At 31.1% G+C, this 16,062-nt stretch overlaps 2 pseudogenes; both read left to right on the forward strand.

The window, feature by feature from the left end:
• The first annotated feature begins 747 nt into the window (after window positions 1–747).
• On the forward strand, window positions 748–2,823 carry LOC107521207 (annotated as a pseudogene).
• Window positions 2,824–3,775: 952 nt separating this feature from the next.
• Window positions 3,776–7,549, forward strand: LOC107505818 (annotated as a pseudogene).
• The last annotated feature ends 8,513 nt before the right edge of the window (window positions 7,550–16,062 follow it).

The raw sequence follows: 16,062 nt of genomic DNA on the forward strand, positions 1-16,062 counted from the left end.
AGGTGGTTCGATCCTCTTCTTTAACCACTCTGTTGATTCCTTCTAATATACTCTTCATCTCAGACAATGTGTTCTTCAATTCAAACTCGTTCATTTTTATAATTTCCATTTCCATTATTATGTTTTTTAGCTCTTGGTTAAAGTTCTCACTGAATTCATCTACTCTTCCCCTAAGTTCATTGAACATCTTTATAACCAGTGTTTCTAACTCTGCATCTGTTAAATTGCTTGATCCCATTTTTCCTGGATCTCTGTTCTGTTCTCTCATATGGTTTCTGCTTTTTTGTCTTCCCATTTTAGCTGCCTTTCAGTGTCTGTTTCTATGGACTAAGCAATGCTCCGGGGTGTCCCAGTATTATTAGCGTGGCTTTGTGTAGTAGGTGTCCAATGGCACAGTCCAGAGAGGGGTTCAGCTGCAGGCCAAGTTCAGCCCAAGTCTGTGTGCCTCCGGAGCCACCTATTAAGATTCTGCAAGCAACCCACAGATGCTGTGCTTATAGCTGCCTCAAAAGGCCATGCCATAAACCAAGGTCAGCTGCCACCAGTGTAAATCTTGGAGTTGGCTTAGCAAGGAGCATCAGACTCGCCAAGAACACAACTGCCTGTGGTTTGGGTGGGGCTGTGAGTTGGGGAGAGGCAGAGTTCAGGGAATCCTCTGGGAACTTGTTATCCAGTTCAATGAAGTCTCAGCTCTGGCTAAGCTGAGTCCTCACACAGGGGTTCAGGGGAGGGCTCAATAGAAGAATGATGGATGCTGTCAGCACTGTCCAGAAGACAACATCGCCTCCGGCCCTTGCTGCAACAACTCAGTGTCCTCCTGTAAGTCCCTGGTGCCCCCAGATCAACTGACTTGACTGATGCTCACAGTGAGCAGGACTATCTTACTACATTTTATTTAAATTTTGAGATACTGCAAACAAAACAAAACAAAACCACCAAAAACCCAAAAGATGTGGTTTACTGAGAGATCAATTTAGATCACCTTTCTCTGTAGCTATAATATTATTATTATCTCAATATATATTTACTTTTATATGTGTATATATGTGTGTAAAATTATATACATGTTTTTAATGGGGTAATGTTTGAAAGAGCACTGTAGCTGTTTTTTATTCCTTTTTTCATGGATTCATAAGCTGAGGTGTAGAAAAATTAAATAATAATGGTAGTAAGTGTTGGAGCCAGGGTTCAGTTCTGCTTCATGGAGTCCCGGTCAATAATTTCCATTGGACATGGCACTGCTACTTCAGCATAGCACACATAATCATCAAAATTACCCCAAGGAAAACTAATTTATTTAAAACACCCAATGTTTAGACCAAGAAATGGCAAGAATGTCTTTAACAAATATAGGTTAATAATTTTATGATTGGACGAATTTACTTACTCAAAATAAAAATAAACCTATTTGATATGATAATTTATTATGCCAGAAATTGCAATTCCTTATAGAAATGGCATATTGTATTCACTATCTTACAAAAATATCTAATTTTTAAAATATATAACTGAATAAAGAAAAACAAATACTCTAAAGTATAGTAATAAGGAAGAGGCAAATGTTTCTTAAAATACAATTTAGAGTAGAAAGAGTTAAAAATTGGAACTAAGAAATAAAAATGAGTATCAGTATTTGGCTGATTCTCAGGGCAAGACCCATTAAAGATTTAGAGTGAATAGAGGTGAACCCTGCTCTGGAATAATAATTGCAGCCTCTGGGAAATACCATTTCACTCTGCTTCTGTGAGTTTGAGTATTTAAGATACTTCATATAAGTGGCATCATGCAGCATTTATGACAGGCTCGTTCCACCTGGTATTGTATATTTTCGACACAAAGAACTATGCAGCATTCTTGTAAGTGCAGCTCTACTGGAAATAACTCGTTTGTGTTTTCTGTTTAAAATGTCTTATTTTGCCTTCATAATTGATGGATATTTTTGCTGAATAAAGAATTTTAGATCGACAGGTTTTAGTTGTTGTCCCTTTCAGCATTGTAAGGATGTCGTTCTATTTTCTTCACATTGGTTAGGTTTTTCCTTTTGCTTTTCAGTCCACTAAGTTTTCTGGCTCCTAGATCTTTCTCTGCCTTCTAAGACTGCCCTGATTTTTGGAGATCTGCATCTTGTGTAGATTAGAAATGTTTTAAAAGAGTTTCTCTCAATTCTCTGCCCCTTCCCTCATTCTTCTGTACTTGAAAGCTTGAAATATATTCGGAAGACATTTGATTTGTATTAAGGACAATATGTATTCCTTCTCCAAAGCTTTGATATATTACCTCCAGTACCTGGTGTCAACTTGTGGGAGAGAGTTGCGAGTGAAAATTCACTCTTACTCAGAAAACTGAAAACCCCTGCATTACGTGACCATCATGAACCACAGGGTCTGTAGTAGACTCATCCTTTGTGCCGGAATTATTGATCATAATCTTACCACTCAGCCTGGGCCTAAATCTGGAATTCTGTGACTCCAATGTTAATGATCTCTTTCTGTGAGACATCCCCTCTTTAAAAATCTCATGTTCAGAAACATGGCTCATAGCGTAGGTGATCACAGTCTATGCTGTGTTGACCTTCATCATGACCCTGGTATGTAAATTTCTATCCTACGTATACATTATCAAGGCTATTTTATAATTCCCTGATGCCCAGCAAAGAAAAAGGTATTTTCTACCTGTTCGTCCCACATGATTATCTTTTCCATCATCTTATAAGCTGTTTTTTCATCAAAAGAATCAGTGGCTATTAATAAGGGTGTGGCAGTTCTAACTGCTTCCATCCCTCCTATACTGAACCCTTTCAATCACACCTTTAGAAATGAGTAAGTAAAACAAGATTTCCATGACTCAGTCAAAAGAATTACATTATTCTTAAAGAAGTAATGGAATTTGCTAGTGTAGAGGGTCATGTTGTTATAAAAAAGATCATTAGTTCCTAAGTACATATCTTTAGATTTTTAAATCATTCCTTTTCTGGCAAGGTAACTATTTTAGAAAGCTGTCTTAAGATGATAATATAACATAATTCCAGGAAAGAAAAGAATAATTTCACATTTTAACAAGGCTTTATAAAACTGCAAGCAAAACAAGACAAAATAAGCAGAATCTTAAGTTAATTGTATATTTTGGATAGAGTATTTGTGTTTATTGCTTTTCCCAATTCTAGCTTTCAAGAGCCGTTTTGATACCGGGTATCATTTCAGGCAGTAAAGATAGAATAGAAAACCTGCAATTTTCTTGCCCTCGTATGACCCCATATTTTAGAAGATATGTGTAAACAGTGCATTAAATAAAATATAAATATCATGAACAACAACAACAAAAATACTTTAAAGCGAAAAAATAAAGGAAACTATTGGACATGTTTATATCAATGTGGAAGCTTAATTATATAATGTATGCTTCTATAATTTTAAATACTTGAAAATTCACACAGTAACAGGTTAATCTGAACAGAAAATATGTAAAGTAAAAGTGCTAACAGTTCTTTTTAAAAGATAGGTAAATTTGTAATGAAAATGATTATATGCCTATATCTTTATTTGTTTATATACCTTTAGCTATAACTCTGTGCATTGACTGCTGAGAAACTAAAATAATTAGGAGGTTATAAAAACAAGTGATGAAAAATTGGAAGCAAAATATTCTTGGCAAAATATGAATTAAGAAATCACAAACTTGATGTATGAGAAAGTGCACTTATTACTGTCTATAAAATGGGAGGGTTCTAGTTTTCAGGCAAACCATGAGCCTGGCTCCATACTTCTCCAGATTGGCGATGGACACTTTGTGAGTTTAACAGTATGGATGGGGCAAATCATAAGGTGTGGCTCGTCTTCTACCCCAGTGAATAAAATACAGTTAAAACAATAAAGATAAACTGCTTACAAACAAATTGTGGTTTCGAATGGATTTTTTCCTAGGTGTTGTTGAAGGATTACAAACTTTAAAACATGAAAATTAGAAAATTTTAAGCCCCACTATAGTAATTAACTCTTAACGTCTGAAAAATTACTGTACAGCAGCTTCTGACATAAACTGAGCATCAAAAACCCAAGATCTCTGGATATAACATTGCTTTAATGGATGATAGTGAGAATGGAAATAATACCAATACAATTGCTTTGTTGAAAAACCATGGAAAGAAGAGAAGGCTGTTGTAACTTTGTCAAAATTGAAAAGGTCACCTCAAAGTATGACTTAATTAATAAATGCAGGTATTACTTAAAAGAAAAAGCAAAAAAACCCAGAAAATTTTTTAGTAAAGAGTCAGAGATATAGAAAAATTTAGAAGCATATTCAATATCAGAGCAATGTGAACTGAAGTTCAAATATGAAGAAGCACTTTTGCCTGTGTATGTTTGGTAAATTTGGAATATGTAAACTTATTCAGAAAATATTTTTAGGCATTGACAGTATATGTAGAGATATATTAGTTGTCATTGCTGTCACAGTGAGAAAAACATGACTTGTACAAACATGTTCTCTGTTAAACACTAACACTGTGGCAAGTTTTATTTGTTGAGAGCACATGAGAGGAGTGTAGGCTAAATCATTGGAATGCAGAAAAATTTTTAGGGGAAGTGATGCTTCAACTGAAAATCAATGATAAGGTTTACGCAGTTGAGTTGGGAAATATGGAAGAAAGTGTGCAAGAGAAGTGGTTACAACAATCTCTGGCACAGAGTGCATGGCTAACAGATAGAACCTGTAAGCACACAGGAAAATGGGAAGGGTGGCATTCTGTGTGGAAGATCAGGACTTCTGTTTTAGGCACATTGACATGGACATGCATGCGATTTGTGCAAGGAGATATGTTTGGTAGGAGGGTCAATATATAAGCAGATATGTTTGGTAGTCAATTCAATATGTAAGTCAGAAGCAATCCACTTGTAGAAAGAAAAATTTAGTATTCATTAAGTGATAGATATTATATAAAGTTGTACAAATTGTGAAGAAAACATTGAGACCATGTAGGCTTATGGTTTGCCTGATAACTAGAAATGGGACACAGTCAGCATATGTATTAGATGAAATTCAGTAGTGGAGAATGATTGCTGCAGTTAGAAGTGAAGAGGAACTAATAGGTTCAAGGAATCAAAATGAGCAAAAAAATCATGTGTGCAATTTTAAAGTTAATTTATCAAAGCATTTTATAAATATAAAAACAAAAATTATATTTAAAATACTGTATTATGCATAACATCTTGCATATAGATAGAGAAGTATGTAAGGAAGCTAAGGAAAAGAAGCTTATTTTGATCTTGTGTAGGTTTCCATTGTCATAAAAGAAAATACACTTTTTTAAAAAAATTATAAATTATAAAGCTAGAACAGAGACTCCAAGTTTTAGTCAAGAGTCTTTAGAGTGAGTCCAAATTATATATCATATATTAGCATTTAGAAAAGGAACAAATTGTTAATCAAAAACATAACTTTAATAATGTGATTTCTTTTACTTAGCTTTGAATTAGGAGAATATGGGGGAATTGACTAACATTTATGCTACCTATGAAATCATACTACATTAGTGGATAAATCGATCATACTTATAGTTTGATTTAAAATATAAAATGAAAATATAGCTCAGATTAATAGAGCTAATTAAAGTATACTGAAAGGTAATAGAATGGATTAAAATAGATTTTATACAGATAAAGTACTCTATATAATAATTTCTCTAAATTATTGGGGACACAGATCGTACAGAAGTCATAAGTGATGAAGATACTATACAATAACAACATTCATTCTGCTGGGACTGACAGATGAGCCTCAGCTGCATGTTCTGATTTTTATCTTTCTATTTCTCACCTACATGCTCAGTCTAACTGGAAACCTGACCATCATCACGCTCATCTTTGTGGATCCCCACCTTAAAACACCCATGTACTATTTTTTACAAAATTTCTCCTTCTTAGAGATCTCGTTCACAGCTGCCTGTATTCCCAGATAATTGTATAACATAGCAACAGGTGACAAAGACATTACTTATAATGCTTGTGTCATCCAAGTGTTTTTACTGATCACTTTGCAATAACAGAACTTGTTTCTGCTGGCTGCCATGTCCTATGACTCTTATGTGGCCATCTGCAAACCCTTGCATTATGCGACCATCATGAGCAGTAAAGTTTACAGGAGACTTATTTTTTGCTGTTGGTTGGTTGGATTGTTGGTCATAACCTCACCCCCCCCCCGCCCCCCGCCACAGACACACTTAGTATGGGGCTGAATCTGAAATTCTGTAATTTGAATGTCATTGATCATTTTCTCTGTGATGCTTCTCCCCTCCTGAAAATATCATGTTCAGAAACACGGTTCATGAAACAAACTGTTTTAATCTGTGCTGTGCTGACCCTCATTTTGACTCTTATTTGTGTAGTTTTATCTTATACTTGCATTATCAAGACAATTTTAGGATTTCCTTTTGCCCAGCAAAGGAAAAAGGCCTTTTCCACTTGTTCTTCCTATTTGATTGTAGTTTCCATGACCTATGGCTCATGCATGTTCACCATATGAATCCCACAGCAAAGGAAGAGGTGACTACTAATTACTAATAAAGTGGTTTACTGCTCACTTTTTCCATTTCGCCTATGTTAAATTCATTTATTATACACTGAGAAATAAGCAAGTGAAGAAAGCCTTCGACGATGCAATAAAAAAAAAATTCTTAAGGAAGTAAAATAAAATAGCAGTCTATAAATGAAAGTAAAATGAAAGGGGAATGGCTACTAGACCTCGAAGCTTGTAATTTTCTTTACCTTTTAGTAATCTGTATTTCAGTTACATTCTATTTCTCTGTTGCTCTTTAGATTTGCTTATATTGCACCTTAATCAACTTATTTCTTTCCTTTGGTATTTACTCTACTTCTTGTAGGAGATTTGTCTCAGTAAAAAAAATAAATAAAAGTATACTCCTCATTAACTTATTTGTAGGTAAATATAAGCCCATACAATTAAATTTTGTAATATAATAAAACCGCATTAGTCTCCCAGAAACTGGTAGCATAGTATTACTGATTATTGTACTCTCATGTGCATAAACACTATATAAATTAAATAAGTATTAAAATTTTGTAATAAAATACTGAATAGGATTAATTTGGGCATGATATAAGAATACAAGGATCAACTGAGAGGGAAATAGTTTGTTTTAACAACCTAGGTAAATACATTAAAAACAAAAAACATGCTGGATAAAATCGACAATTTTTTTAGTTAATTCTTATTCTTTTTAATTAAATTTATTAAGGTAACATTGGTTAATAAAATTATATAGGTTTCAAGTGTACAATTCAATAATATGTCATATATATTGTATTTATTGTTCACCACCCAAAGTTAAACTTTCTTCCATCACCTGTGGCACATGCATTTTCATCTATATGAATCCTACGGCAAAAGAAGAAGTGACTATTAATAAAGTGATTTCACTGCTCATTTCTTCTATTTTACCTGCATCGAACCCATTTATTTACACCTTGAGAAACAATCAAGTTAAGAAAGCCTTCAAGACTCAATCAAAAGAATTGTCTTGTCCTTAACTAAGTAAAAAAAATTTTTAAAACATCTTTAAACAAGGATAAATATCTACAGACTTTAATTTTTGAGTTTATAATCTTGTCTATTTTTTAATAATATATAATTGAGTTACATTAATTTTCTCAACATTTCTTTAATCTAGCTTCCATTGCTGCTCAAGCCATATTTGTATCTTCAGTTTTCAAACAAAGATCTGGTCATTTTGTATGTCAATTTAAAAAAAAAATAGTTTTGAAAATTAATTAACTTTTTACTATTTTAATATACATAAAAGTAATTAATCAGGAAGTTATAGGGTAAAATTCTTTGTAGCTTTACTCCAAATGTATACAATACTGATAGCTAAACACATGTAATAAGAGTAATTTTGTGTAAAGTGTTTAAAACAGATGAATAATCACATAATCTAAAATACACATGAAAGAAAACAGAGGAGCATATTACTATTATGAACATGCAGGAATAATGAATGAAATTTAATAAATATTTATTTGAATCTATAGCTAAAATCATTGCAAAGTTTTAAACAGAAGATGTCAGAATTATTCAACTAAAAGGAGAGCAATAATCTGTATAATAATTTGTAGATGCTCAGGAGATCATAGACTGAGGGATAGGAATAAGAGATTGAATTATGGATCACAAAGACCTAGATGTAAAGTCTCAGTATTAGTACATTGAGAGCACTTGGAATGACACAATAGATGCACCGTCAATGAAAGTTTGAATTAGAAAACTCAGCCATAAGAAAAGATGAAATACTGCTATTTGTGACATTGATAAATCTTAGATTACTGTACTAAGTGAAATAAGTCAGACAGAAAAAGTTGAGAACCACATGATTTCACTCATATGGGGATATAAAACTGAAAGCAACAAATGAACAGAACAAATGGAGACTCACCAACACGGGCAATAGTTTAGTAGTTATTCGAATATAGAGGGGGAGTGGAATAGGTATATAAGGGTAAAGGAGGGGTCAAATATATGGTGACAGAAGGAAATTTAATTTGGGGTAGTATACACACAATGCAATATACATATGATATATTATCAAATTGTACACCTGAAACCTATATAATTCTATTAACCAATGTCTTCCCGATAAGTTTAATAAAAAAACAAATAAATACTATTTAAAATAAAAAAAAAACTGTGGTCATTTTCACAGAAAGATTATATATTTTTTTCTGAAAACTATTTTCTGCTGCTGATAGAGCTACGAGTCAAGGAATAAACATTCCCCAGTATATTCAATAGCTTGTGCTTACCTCTTATACAAATTAAGCTTTTGTAGTTCAAATTCTGTCATAATGATCTAAATTATTAGATATAAAGAACTGAAAACTTTACATAAATATAATTCCTTGGAAATTAAGTTATTTATATCAAGTTAATTGCTATCTGGAAAGCAATGAAATGTCATTGCAAATTATTTGGAGCACCGAAAAAGTTGTAGTCAGAAGGAATTCTACTATCCTAAAATACTTATTATTTACAAAAATGTAAACTGGCCCCCAAAATGCAAACTTGCTCTAACTTATATTTATCCTAATAAATTTGAAAAAATAAAAAATGAATAAAGTAAACAGAAGATGTAACTTTCTATGGGTAGAAAAGAAATCAATTATATAAGGTAAAGAAATTCAAAAGTCAGTTTTTTGAAAAGTCCAATAGCACTTGCAATCTATATAATTTTAGTAACCAATGTCACTTCGAAATTTAATTTAAAGAAGTCCAATAGCAAAGATAACCCCAACCCAATGAAAACTATGAGTAAGAAGCAGAAATGCTCAATATTTTGTTGGAAAATCTTGAATATGCAATAACATAAAGAAACAAATTATCAGGGTAAATATGGGAAAGAATAAATAAAGCTACCACATTTGATTAATTTTGAAGCCTTATTCACATTTTGCTTTTCTAAAATGAATATTTGTCATACAATGGATGGCATCTACTATTGTTCATAATTTAATTGGCAATATAGTTTGTCTTTGCAATAATGCAAAATAGAATAATTGTATGTCTTATAATTGATGATGTATGAAAATTGACGGAAATGGCATATCTTTCTTTTTTATCCCAAGGACATTTTTATACATCTAGGAAACTCATAAAACTCAATAGTAGGAAACTAGTGGACTTAATAAGGGACTTTGGTATTCTAACTAAAAAATAGAAAATATTTAAAAATAAGTGGAGTGCTATAACAATAAGCGACAGGAAATCAATGAGCGAATATTACTTCAGCCATAATAGTCATAAAAATTTAATTACCAAGAAAATAAATTTAACATAAAAGTACAGTGCACATAAAAAGAAAGTGTAATGTCCATTAAAAGAATATTAAATATAATTAGAAAAAAAAGAGCAATCAATATTCTTGGTTGGAAAATTTTAATATGAGCATGTGTATGTGTGCATGTATAAATTATACATTACAGAAACATTTATTTATTTGTATGTAGTCACTAAGCATGTAGAATATTTAAAAAAGACAAATTTTAATGCAAGTTATCTGAAGAGGAAACTAAGTGATGCAATCAGAAAGAAGAACAGGTAGAATGAAACCAAAAGAAATCAAAGTGACGCAATGATCATACAATCCCACTTGTGAAGGTTTGAGTATATATCTCATTAGATGTCAAGAAAGAAACATTTTTTTTTTTCAGATAAATTTCCATTTACAAAATGGTAGAATATCAAATTTCTGTTACTAAGTAAAGAATTATGTAGCAGTTTTTTTTATTAACACTAGTTCAGTAAAAATAAATTAAAAATGCAAAAAAGAAAACCCCTTAGAATGTGCAACTGTTATACATTTCACAATGGAATATTATTCAGGCATAAAAAGATGGAAATTATGTCATTTGCAGCACATGGGTGTAACTTGAAGGCATTATGTTAAGTGAAATAAGACAAAGAAAAACACGTACTGCATGATCTTATTTGTGAAATCATAAACAAAACAAAACAAAACAAAAAACAAACCTCATAGTAAGAGGGTTCAGATTTGTGATTATAAGAAGCAGGGGTGTGAGGGGATTGGATGATTAGATGAAGGTGGTTGGGAGGTGCAAACTTCAGTTGTAAGATGACTAAGTCCTGGGGATGTAGACAGAACATGATGACTATTGTTAAAACTGCTGTATAGTATATTTGAAAGTTGTTAAGAGAGTAAATCCTAAGAGTTCTCATCATAAGAAAACACTTTTTTTTTTTTCCTGTTTTTGTGTCTCTGAGATTATGGATGTTCACTAAACTAATTGGCTAATCACTTCATAATATATGTAAGTCAAGTCATTATGCTGTATACCTTAAACTTATATAGAGTGCTGTACGTCAATTATACCTCAATAACTGGAAAAAAAGAAACATAAATTTCCCATTACAAAAAGAAAAACCTATAAAAAGAAAATCTCTCTAAACTCAAAGCAAGCAGAAAGAAGGAAATAAAAAGATTAGAGTGGATGTACATGAAATAGAGAACAGAACAATATTAGAGTAAAATCGATGAAAAACCAAAATTTAGTTATTTCAACAAAATTGAAAAATATTTAGTTGCATTAAACGAGATAAAAAAAGAAAGGACTCAAATTTCTAAAAGAAAAGAAATCAATAAACCTGACAAAAAAGAACAACTATAAGGAAATACTAAGAACAACTATAACCTGTTAGGTAATGTAGATGAAATAGACAAATTCCTAGAAAGACATGAATCGACAAACTTGACTCAAGAAGCAGTAGAAAATCGTAATAAATTTATAACAAGAAGAGATATTGAATTAGTAATCAAAAAACATCCAAAAAACAAACCCAAGGCCTTGATGTCTTCCATGGTAAAGTTTTCCAAATGTTTAAAGAAAAATTAATACAAATCTTTCACAAACCCTTGGATAAAATAGAAGAGAAAACATTTCCCAATTAATTCCATGAGGCTAGCATTACCATGATCCCCCAAACAGACATATATACATTGAAGTGAACTATATACCTTATGAATATATATTCCTTATGAATATAGATATGAATATCCTCTACAAAATACTTGCAAACCAAACCCAGAAACAATAACAAAAAAATTATACAGTATGTATAATATAGAGATATGTATCCCAAGTTTACAAGGTCAATTTAGCATCTAAGAATCAATGAATGTATCATACTATCTTAATAAAATAAAGGATAAAAAACATGATTATCTGAAGACACATTGAAAGTGGCGGTAAATTCAACACCCTTTCACAAAAACACTCAAAAATCTAAGAATAGGATTTCCTCGATCTAATAGAGAGCATCTACAGATAACTCCATAATTAATAGTGAGAGATTGAATGTTTTCCCCCTAAGATTAGTAACATCAATAAGACGTCTTTTCTACCACTTCTATTCAACTCTGTAGTGTAGGGTTTTTTTTGTTGTTGTTTTCGTTTTTTTTTTTTCTTTTACCAGAGAAACTAGAAGAAGATTTAAAAAAGAAGTGAATAAAGAGACAGGAACAAAAGAAGTGAAACTATCTATTTGCAACTGACATGACCTTGCATATAGAAACTCTACAACATCCCCCCAAAACTATTAGAAATAATAAGTTCAGCAAGTTTGGAGGAAACAAGGTCAATCACCAAAATTAATTGCATTTCTATACATTGGCAATGAGCAATTTGAGAATGAAATCAAGAAAACAATTGCATATACAATAACATTGAAAAGAATAATAGACTCATAAATATAACAAATTAAATATAAGATTTATACAGTGAAAACTAGTTACAGAGTATCATTGAAAGGAATTAAAAAAAAACTTTAATTAAAGAAGATGTGGACTAGAAGACAATATTGTTAAGATACCAATTAATCTATAGATTCACCTCAATCCCTCTCTAAATCTCAGCTGACACTACAATCAAATGGAAATGCAAAGGAACAACATAAACCAAACAATCTTGGAAAATAAAAAATCAGAGGACTCACACTTCTTAATTTCAAATCCTACATTAAAGCTACAGTAATCAAAACAGCATCTTCCATGAGTATAGGTATTCAGACCAAAAAATTGGAGGAACCAGAAGTAAACCCTTTCAACAAGAGTACCAAGATAATCCAATGAGGAAAGAATAACTTTTCAACAAATGGTACTGAAACAACTATATATCCACATATAAAATTTTGAAGATGGACTCCTAACTCACAATGTATGCAAAAGTTAACTCAAATAGATCAAAGACCTAAATTTAAATGCTAAGAGTATAAAACCCTTAGAAAAGTACATTATATATTTGTAGCCTTGGATTAAGCAATGGTTTCTTAGATATAATACCAAAAGTACAAATGACCAAAAAAACAAAAACAAAAAACAAACAACAAGAATCCACAAATGCATAAATAGGCTTCATAAAATTTAAAACTTCTGTGCTTCAAAGAACGCCACTAAAAAATGGAAAGACAATCCACAGAATGGGAGAAATGCTTACAAATCACATATCTGATAAGGGACTTGTATACATAAAAGACTTTATATATATAGTTTTATATATGTAAAAGGTTCTATAAATGTATAAATATAAATATATATAGAAACTTGAACAACTAAAACACAAACAACTTTTTAAATAGGTAAAGAATTCGAATAGACATTTATACAAATAAGATATATAAATGGCTAACATGCACTTGAAAAACTACTCAACATCCTTAGTGATTAAGGAAATGCAAATCAAAACCACAATGAGATGCCACTTCACACCCACTAGGGTGGGTAAAATAAAAAAGACAGACAAAATAAGTGCTGACCAACATTGTATTGAAATAATCTTTGCTGATTATTCACAACATAGTGCAGCCACTTTGGAACAATTTTGTAGTTTCTTAAAAATTAAACAGAGTAACCAAATGACTCAGCAATTCTACTCTTTAGTATTTACCAAAGACAATTGAAAATACGTGTACACACAAAAATTTTAACCTGAATGTTCATAGCAGCATTGTTCATAATAGCCCCAAAGTGGAAACAACTCAAATGTCTATCATTGGATGAATGGATAAACAAAGAGTGATATATCAATACAATGAAATATTATTTGGTAAGAAAAGGAATGAAGAACTGATACATGCTTTAACATGAATAAACCTTGAAACACTATGTTAAATGGAAGAAGCCAGTGACAAAAGACCTATTATTGCATTTATAGGAAAAATCCAGAATTAATAATTCCACAGAGACAGAATATTGATTATTGGTCACAAACAATTGGAAACAGGAGGGATTGGAAGTGACTGTTAATGATTTTCTTTTGGGGAAGGTAAAAATGTTCTAAAATTAAATAATGGTGATAATAACAAATGTTATCAATATACTAAAACCCACCAAATGGTGTACTTTAAAGAGGTAAGTTATATGAAATCCACTCTTTTAAATAAAGCTTTAACTTTAAAAAATGAGTTATTTATACATGCAATAACAAGGAGAAATTTCAAAAAGAATATGCTAAGTGAAAAATGCCAGGCTCAAAAACATAGTTATTATTCAACTCATATAAAACTCTAGAAAACACTGACTTTTTATAAACTGAATCTATAATGACAAAAAGTAGATGGCTGGTTGCTAAGAACTGAAGATAGGGTGAATGCTAAGAAAGGACATGAAGGAGAAACTTTGGGTGGAGATAGAAATATTCTCCTTTTATTGTGGTTCTGGTAATAGAGGTGTACACATTTGTCAAAACTCGTCAGACTGTACAATTAAAATGAATACATTTTATTCTATGTAAATTATACTTAAAAAATTCTGAAACCCAACCTTGATCCACAGTAGTCCTTAGTTAAATCAAGGTAATAATCTTCATACTCTATAAAAAAAAAGATGCTAATTAATAACATGAATTTATATCCAAAGACACTTGGATATTCTTAATTTGAATGGAAATTTTAATTACGTTACCTAATACATTAGTATATTATAATTATAAAATAAACATTCAATTTCTGGAGAAATTTTTCTTCTATCCATTATTCTGACAACATTTCAAAAAATCCTTATTGTAGATCTTTTAATAATTGTGAAAAATGAAAAAGAATTTAAAATAATTCAGAAGAGACTAAATAGACTGCTGGATAACCATAGAACTACATTTTTAAAACAGTGAAACATTGTAAAGAGCATACATTCACAAGAACAAAGTGTGATTTAAACTCTGATGGTACACTAATACAATGGATTATAATTGAATAAAATTAAAATGATTCATGCCAATAATTATCAGAATAAGACTAGATTCACATATATCTAAATACAAAATAGCATGTGACAGGTATATATCTCAATATATGTTTTTAAATTAATGTTATACATTTGTAAATATTACATGTGATATATATGGGCATATTTATAAGAAGAAAAGCATGGAAAGATATGTTTCAAAATACCTACATTTGTTATTTTTGTAAAAGTTATTTTCCTTGTTTTTTGCCCAATATTTTCCTATGTTTGTTTATTTTACCAATTGTCTTAGAAATATGTAATTTATTCATTTTATAAATATTTATAAAAGAGAAAAAGTAGATCTATGACCTTTTGAATACCTTATATGATAGGGGTTAATGAAAAGAAACACAACTAGCTATTTTATTAGATTCTTATTATTTTCCTACCAGTCTCTTTTAAGTGATTGTGATGTTTTTGCTTTTCTCTAAAGGCTGTGTCCCCACTATTACTGTGTTGTTCGTCCCCCACCCCGCCAAGTTCATTACACAAATAATTCATTAGTGATTTTGAACATGATCACCAAGGTCCCTTTTGTTATCTGTTGCAGATTGACAAAAAAATAACGAGATTGAAAACGGAAAATTCTCTCCCTCAGAGAAGATAATTCAGAACATCACCTCTTCTAAAGCTACTGGAAGTTTCTCTTTACTAGATCTTTTTTTTTTTTAGTGATACAGAGTAAAATAAAATATTTCCTGGGCTTATGACAGCACTTCCATCTTGAAGAAGTTTATACAATTGACTGAAGATAATAACTCAAGTCATTCAAGGCTTCTGTCACTGTAGGTATGGATTCATTTGTTAATGAGCAGAAACTGTCATAGGTTTTCAACATGACATTCATTTTCAAATTTGTGGCTGTGCAAATGCAGTCAAACAACTCATTGAGGGATGCTATGCCTAACTGCTAGAAGTATAGATATGATAGATTCTTTTTTTCTGTTATATTCTCTTTTGGTAAGTTTGGTAAGATTTTCCCTGACTGTATAAAACAGAGATGTGAATTTTAATGTGAATATCAATGAAATGTTATTTTTAGAATGTATTTTTTTTATTCTGTGATATTTTTTATACAAGAATAAGTATGAAGTCATCTAAAGGTAGTATAACTTGAGGGACACAAAGAAGCAATACCTCCATGACAGAAAAAATAAATTGACAACTTGAGTAACATTGGATCATCTCATTAGAAATCAAAATTTTTAAATCTTTTGTATATAATATAAACAGTAATCAGTCAATAATAATCCAGAAAAATT

The sequence above is a fragment of the Rousettus aegyptiacus genome, unplaced genomic scaffold (genome assembly GCF_014176215.1).
Source record: "Rousettus aegyptiacus isolate mRouAeg1 unplaced genomic scaffold, mRouAeg1.p scaffold_m13_p_2, whole genome shotgun sequence".
Classification (NCBI taxonomy): Eukaryota; Metazoa; Chordata; class Mammalia; order Chiroptera; family Pteropodidae; genus Rousettus; species Rousettus aegyptiacus.